Here is a 6,000-nt window from a genome sequence, read left to right on the forward strand (position 1 = left end):
GTACCTTATTGAAAACGTCCCAGAATTGATGGTAAACGGAAGGTAGAATAACTTCGGGAACAGAGGTATTGGCCAACAGTTGATGAGTCTCGCCTGACCTCGGCCTCCAGGAAATGGGAGTGGATGAAGTCCAGTCAATGAGAGGATTGTTAAGCTGTAGCCAAGGAAGACCAAGGGTGATGGGTATCCCAGGAGCGTGAATGGCATCGAGAACTAAGGTCTCCTTGTGTAGATGTGAAGACAGAAGCAAGGGAGCCGTCTCTAAGGAGATGTGGGCCGGGGTAAGAGGACGTCAATCGATACCAACAAGTGCGATGGGAACCTTCTTTCTCACTAGTGGTATGCGGTTAACCCTGGCGAATTCTAGATCCACAAAGTTTCCTCCAGCTCCTGAGTCAATGAAAGCGGCGGTAGAAGTCTTGAACTTATCGCCTGAAAGGAAGACTGGAAATGTAAGTTTCTTAGGGAGTTCACCTTTAAGAAGGGGACGTGGAGACATTACAACCAGAGAGAGCCCCTCTGTACTCACTGGGTGTTCCCGTCCCGGACGCAGTGGACACTCCCGAACCAGATGTTCCATGGATCCGCAGAGGAAACACAATCCCCCGGCGTGGCGGAACTGCCGTATCGGTGTGTGGATGCGTTGTACCCCCAATTGCATTGGCTCTGGCAACTCCAGTGCAGGACGAAGAGGTGTGGTAGCACTTGAGGGAGCAGGAGTGCTGCTGAGAGTACTGGAGAACGGAACTTGAAAGTTATGGAAGCGAGCGCGCTGACGCTCTGAGCGGCGTACCTGGATGCGTTGATCCACTCGGATGGCCAAATCAATCAGGACCTCCAGTTGATCCGGCCTGGATTGGCGAGAGAGTTCGTCCTTGATGGGATCTGCCAGGCCTTGCCAGAATACGGAGACGAGAGCCTCTTGTCCCCAGTTAGTCTCGGCTGCAAGAGTCCGGAATTCCACAGCATACTGCGTCACCGTTCGCCGTCCCTGCGTGATCTGGAGGAGAGAAACAGATGCCATCTCCCGACGAGCGGGGGAATCGAATACCCGTTGAAACTCGGCTTTAAATGCTGGGTAATCTTGGGTAAGGTCAGAACGTCGCTCCCAAACCGGGGAAGCCCAAGCCAGGGCGCTGCCAGTGAGGAGGATATAAATGTAGGCTACCTTCTTGCGATCAGCATTGTAGAGATGGGGGGCCATTTCAAACTGCACCTCACACTGGTTTAAGAAACCCCTACAATCTCGCGGTTCACCTGCATAAGGCTTGGGAGGAGGGATCCTTACATCTGAGCTGCTAACTGCGCTTGCGGAGTGGGGGCTTACATCTGGCGGGGTCGCGGTCGGTACTCTGTCTGAGAGTATTGCGACCTGGCGTGTAAGTGCCACAATTTGATCCGCCATGGCCTGGTTATGCTGAAGCAGATTAGAGAGAAACTGCTGTAGTTCGGTCTGGTCTGCGTCTTGTGGGCTCGACATAATGTTACGCCGGTGCTGCCCGCAGACCAGACCCGTCCCCTGTGCTGAGGTGGGACGTAGGGATACACGCACCCGCAGCAAAGGGAGCGCGTCCGGAGTGTGGTGTTATTGTTGCCAGGCCAGGTATAGTAGTGAAGACAATACTTGCCGGTACCGGTAGTAGAGAAGGAGTAGTTATTGCCGTTGCCAAGATCAGGGATGCCAGAAGTCACGAAGTCCAAGTAGAGCCAAAGTCGAGAGCCAGAGGGGGTAGTCGTCCAATCCGCGTCAATACCTGAGGAGTCACTGATAGAAAAATCAAATGCTTCCATACAGAACTATGTCGAGCGACGAGTGATGGGAAGCACAGGCATAATAAAGCTGGGCAGGCCAATGGGAAAAGGGGGCAGGCCTGGAGGACTGCAAGGAGTCCTCCCTGATAGGAGAGAGGTGTTACAGCCCAGCTGAGTGTAATCATTGATTTGCCTTGAACTGTGTGATGCTTGAGGGCGACGCCTCACTGCAGCAGCAGTGGTTAAAAGTGCTCTGTTAGGCGTGTGCTCTGTAAACTGAGAATGCATGCACATAACGTCTGGGGCTGGCGTGCGTGTAGGAGGGCGTGGGCGCAACCGGCGCTGAGCAGAGGAATCGCCGAGGGGAGTGATCCCGCGACGGCGGCAGGGGCGAGGAGCCGTGGAGACCGGTAAGGCAGGATTGTTTAGTGTGTCCAGGGACTCCTTGCGGAGAGGGAGTGCTTTGTGTGAGAAGCGAGGAGAACGCCGATTCCTGACACAAAGTGAGTATGTCTGCGAGAATCAAAAGTGAAACCCTTATGTAAAAGAATTAAGTCTCGTTCTACGAGACTCTCAAAAGATGACAAAAATTTGGCTTTGATGAATGAGGGGAAAAAATGTTAATGTTCCCATGACATAAATCTAATATGTTTCCCTAAGGCTCAATCTTTTGAACCTATCACACCACTTAATAGATAAGACGGAATTCAAAGCCGATCAGAGATAAAGACCCTGGATCCTTATTATGTATTTGGGAATAATGTCTTGAAATACTAGGAAGCGCGTACTTCATATACGCACTGTCCGCTCAACATACTTGGGGACCGCCTGGACTGGTGAGCAGATATACTATATGTGTGTAACGCCTGTATGCCCGCAGACCTGGCCAGTCCCCAGTACTGAGGTGGGTAAGGGTATCACACGCACCCACAGCAGTGAGGGCGTGCCCAGAGTGTGGTAATTAGCGTTGCCGGGCCTGGTGAGAAAGGGTTAAGGTATACTTGCTGAGTCCGGGGTGCCAGAGGTCGGAGGGTAATGTCCAAGTGCCAGAGTTCAAGGATTGGAGAGAGCAGCGTAGTGATTTCCGTAAGCCAGAGTTCAAGGGCAGGAGAAGGCAGCGTAGTCAAATCCAAAGCAGAGTTCAAGTTCAAACCAAAGGAATCCAAACGGGCTGGGACAGGAACCAGGGCTGAAACAGAAAAGGGAGCTGGGCATAGACATTGCACACACAGGAGCTACAGGAAAGCTATGCAGAGCAATGAAAGAGAGGACAGAGTGGGGTTATAAAGGAAGGAGGACAAACAGCAGGAAGGGGTGGAGCAGGAGTTTGTCTGGGAGCTCGCAGGGATAGGTCAGTGAGAGCAGGGGAGGAGACAGGGAAGTAATCAAGGGAAATAGCCTGCAACCTATGGGGGTGGAGCCAGTGTCTGGAGAGCGGGTGCGCACGCCCTCTGTAACACTGTTACGCGCGTGCATCGCACGAGCACCAGAGCGTGGGGGAAGCATCGCGGAGGAGGTGTTCGGCAGAGGAGTCAGAGAGGATGGAGAAGCGGAGGAATCAGGTAGAGAAGGGGCTGGGGTGACGGATGCACGCCGATGGGAGACCAGGGACCGGGAACGCGCGCGCACAGTGAGGGGACCGCGCGTGCGCGCAGAGCGTGAGCCGGAGCGTGCAGACCGCGCCGCGAGGGGATGAGGCAGAGATTGAGGAGGTAAGGAGAGGTTAGCCGGTGGAGGATGCAAGGTGACGGGGACACGCTGGGAAGAGCAAGTCCCCCGATCCGTTACAATGTGTAGACAAACAGTCTGTATGTCCTACTACTGGATATGACACTCCATTGGAGTGGGAGGTAACCGTATCCACTTTCTTACGATGTTTACACGTAAGGCACCGTGTTCTCCCACAGGAGAAATTACTATTTGAGGAACGTCCATTCATTAAACTCCCCTTGTTTTCTGTTCATAACCTGCGAGGTGCTATCATAGATAGGATACTTCTTGCTTTTTGAAATACAATTGGTATCTTAGGTGGTAGTTTATATCCAATGATAGAATCATTTAGTATAATCCCCCAATGTTTATTAAGGATTTCTTACCATCTATATATTTTTTTGAGTTATTTGCTACAGATCGGCCGATCTTTGTCACATCACTGGGGGAATTTCCTTTCCCCTGGTTTTGTTATGTTATATCTTAACTCCCTTGAATTGGTTCTTACCAGACTTTTGTGCCTTTTTGGTGTCTAATTTTCAACCTTTGCATCACACAGTTATTTATCTGTCTTATGTGTTTTTTAATACTCATTGCCAATAAAGTCCATTTTTTCTACTTTTTCATTATATATTGTTTGAGTGCACCTTTTTGACCCTTCTTTCTCTCCTTTTGTGTTACAGATATATATATATATATATAGACAGACAGAGACACACACACACACACACACACACACACGTATGTATGTATGTATATATACATATATATATATATATATATGGGGGTCAGATAAGCCCAAATGTAACCCAATCACTGCCACAGGGGCCCGCAGAGCGATATAATAATAACATGGGCAGCCCTGTGTACATGGCCCCTCGGGCAGTAATGGGGCTAATGCTGCCCTCTGCCTGCGGGGGCCTAATCAGGGTTTGCCACCACTCCGGGTTTGATCCGGAGACTACGGGTGTCGGCCACTTATCTCCGGGCTATAGGTTTACCTGGTAAATCTCCGGGTGGCAACGCGGTCCCATTTGATGTCACACAGCCATGTTGATGGGATTTGCAGGGGGAGATGCCGGAGCGATGCCGGGAGGATGCCGGGGCGATGCCGGGAGGAGCCGGAAGACGCCGCTGAAGGTAAGAGAAATAAACATATATAAAGAAGATAAATGTAACAGATGTTATCTCCGGGTTAGCCTCCAATGTCAACCCCCGGGCCCTAATGCAGCATCTGATGCTCTTTAACCACTGCACATATTTAGTAACACACTGATACACACACATCATGGGGAGCTGGGATTTGGGAGGGATGTCACTGTGTTCTACAGGAGTTTGCACAGGAATAGCCCCCTCTCTCCGTCCCTTATTATGATTGGCCCTCTGATTGGGGGGGAGGGCTCAGTGCAGAGGAAACAATTGACAATCCCACCCATTTAAAGGCCATCAACAAATGCACATTTTGTCATTTCCAAACAAACAAACAATAGGAAGACATATTTTTTGCTTTTAGCCCGGTTGCATTTGGTAAAGTGTTAAAGTTCTTTACAGAGATTATCTTTGGATAACTACGTGGGGTTTGCACCTTTTAAATGACATCATCAATGTAAAGAAACAAGACACCGTGCGTCAGCGCCAGGAATTCTGAGACCGTTTCCTCTGTGCATAATGGGCCCCCCTTCCCCGCTCCCCTCCATCTCCCCATCCGCCTCATTAAGGGGATAATTCCAATTGCTCCGCTCACGTGAATGGGAGTTTTCGGACACCGCTTCGGAGCGGATTTAACCCTATGCGTGCCCCAGGACACAGTGACTACGTGTGTGCGTGTTGTTTTTCCGGGTTAGACCGCGTCCTGTGTTCCCATGGAGCGCCCGACGCGCTCTAACCAGTGAGGAAACTGAGAATCCCTCTTCATCTGTTTCCTCCAAAATGGCTGCCGTGATCACATGACCACACTGTGCCGTAGCGGCTGTGGCACTCAAAGGGTTAATTAGTCCCTAAAACTCTTAAAACATAACAGCAAATTCCCCAGAACACACAATACAGGGTATGCAGGGATTTTATTAGGGGCTGGTTATACCCCAATGAGCTATAAGCAGCTCACATCCCCTATAATGGCCCTTCTAAAAGCCCCTATACCCCTGTTCTTCCTCATGAACGCTGGCACTATTTTGTGAAGCTGCGGTATATTAGGATTTACCAAACAGATAACATGCGCCGGCAACCGCGGTTACCCAGAATCCCCCAGGTGCTGTGACGTTTGCAGACTCGGTTTTATCCGTTTACAGCAACATTTCCACCTTGTAATTTCCCCAAATAAAGCGATTCTCTGGCTGCTGTACATTGCGTTGTGCGTATATATGTTAATTACGTCCATTCATGGCCAGGTAATGTCCTGTCCTTCTGGGATTATTACTATTATAATGTCATATTCTTTCTATTTGTTATCATTTAAACAACAAAATGTCTATCGTGCAGCACCTCCTCCTTATCCTCTAATGGGGGGGAGAGAGAGAGGAGAGGAGGGGGAGAGAGAAG

This window comes from Ascaphus truei, unplaced genomic scaffold, assembly GCF_040206685.1.
Source record: "Ascaphus truei isolate aAscTru1 unplaced genomic scaffold, aAscTru1.hap1 HAP1_SCAFFOLD_747, whole genome shotgun sequence".
Classification (NCBI taxonomy): Eukaryota; Metazoa; Chordata; class Amphibia; order Anura; family Ascaphidae; genus Ascaphus; species Ascaphus truei.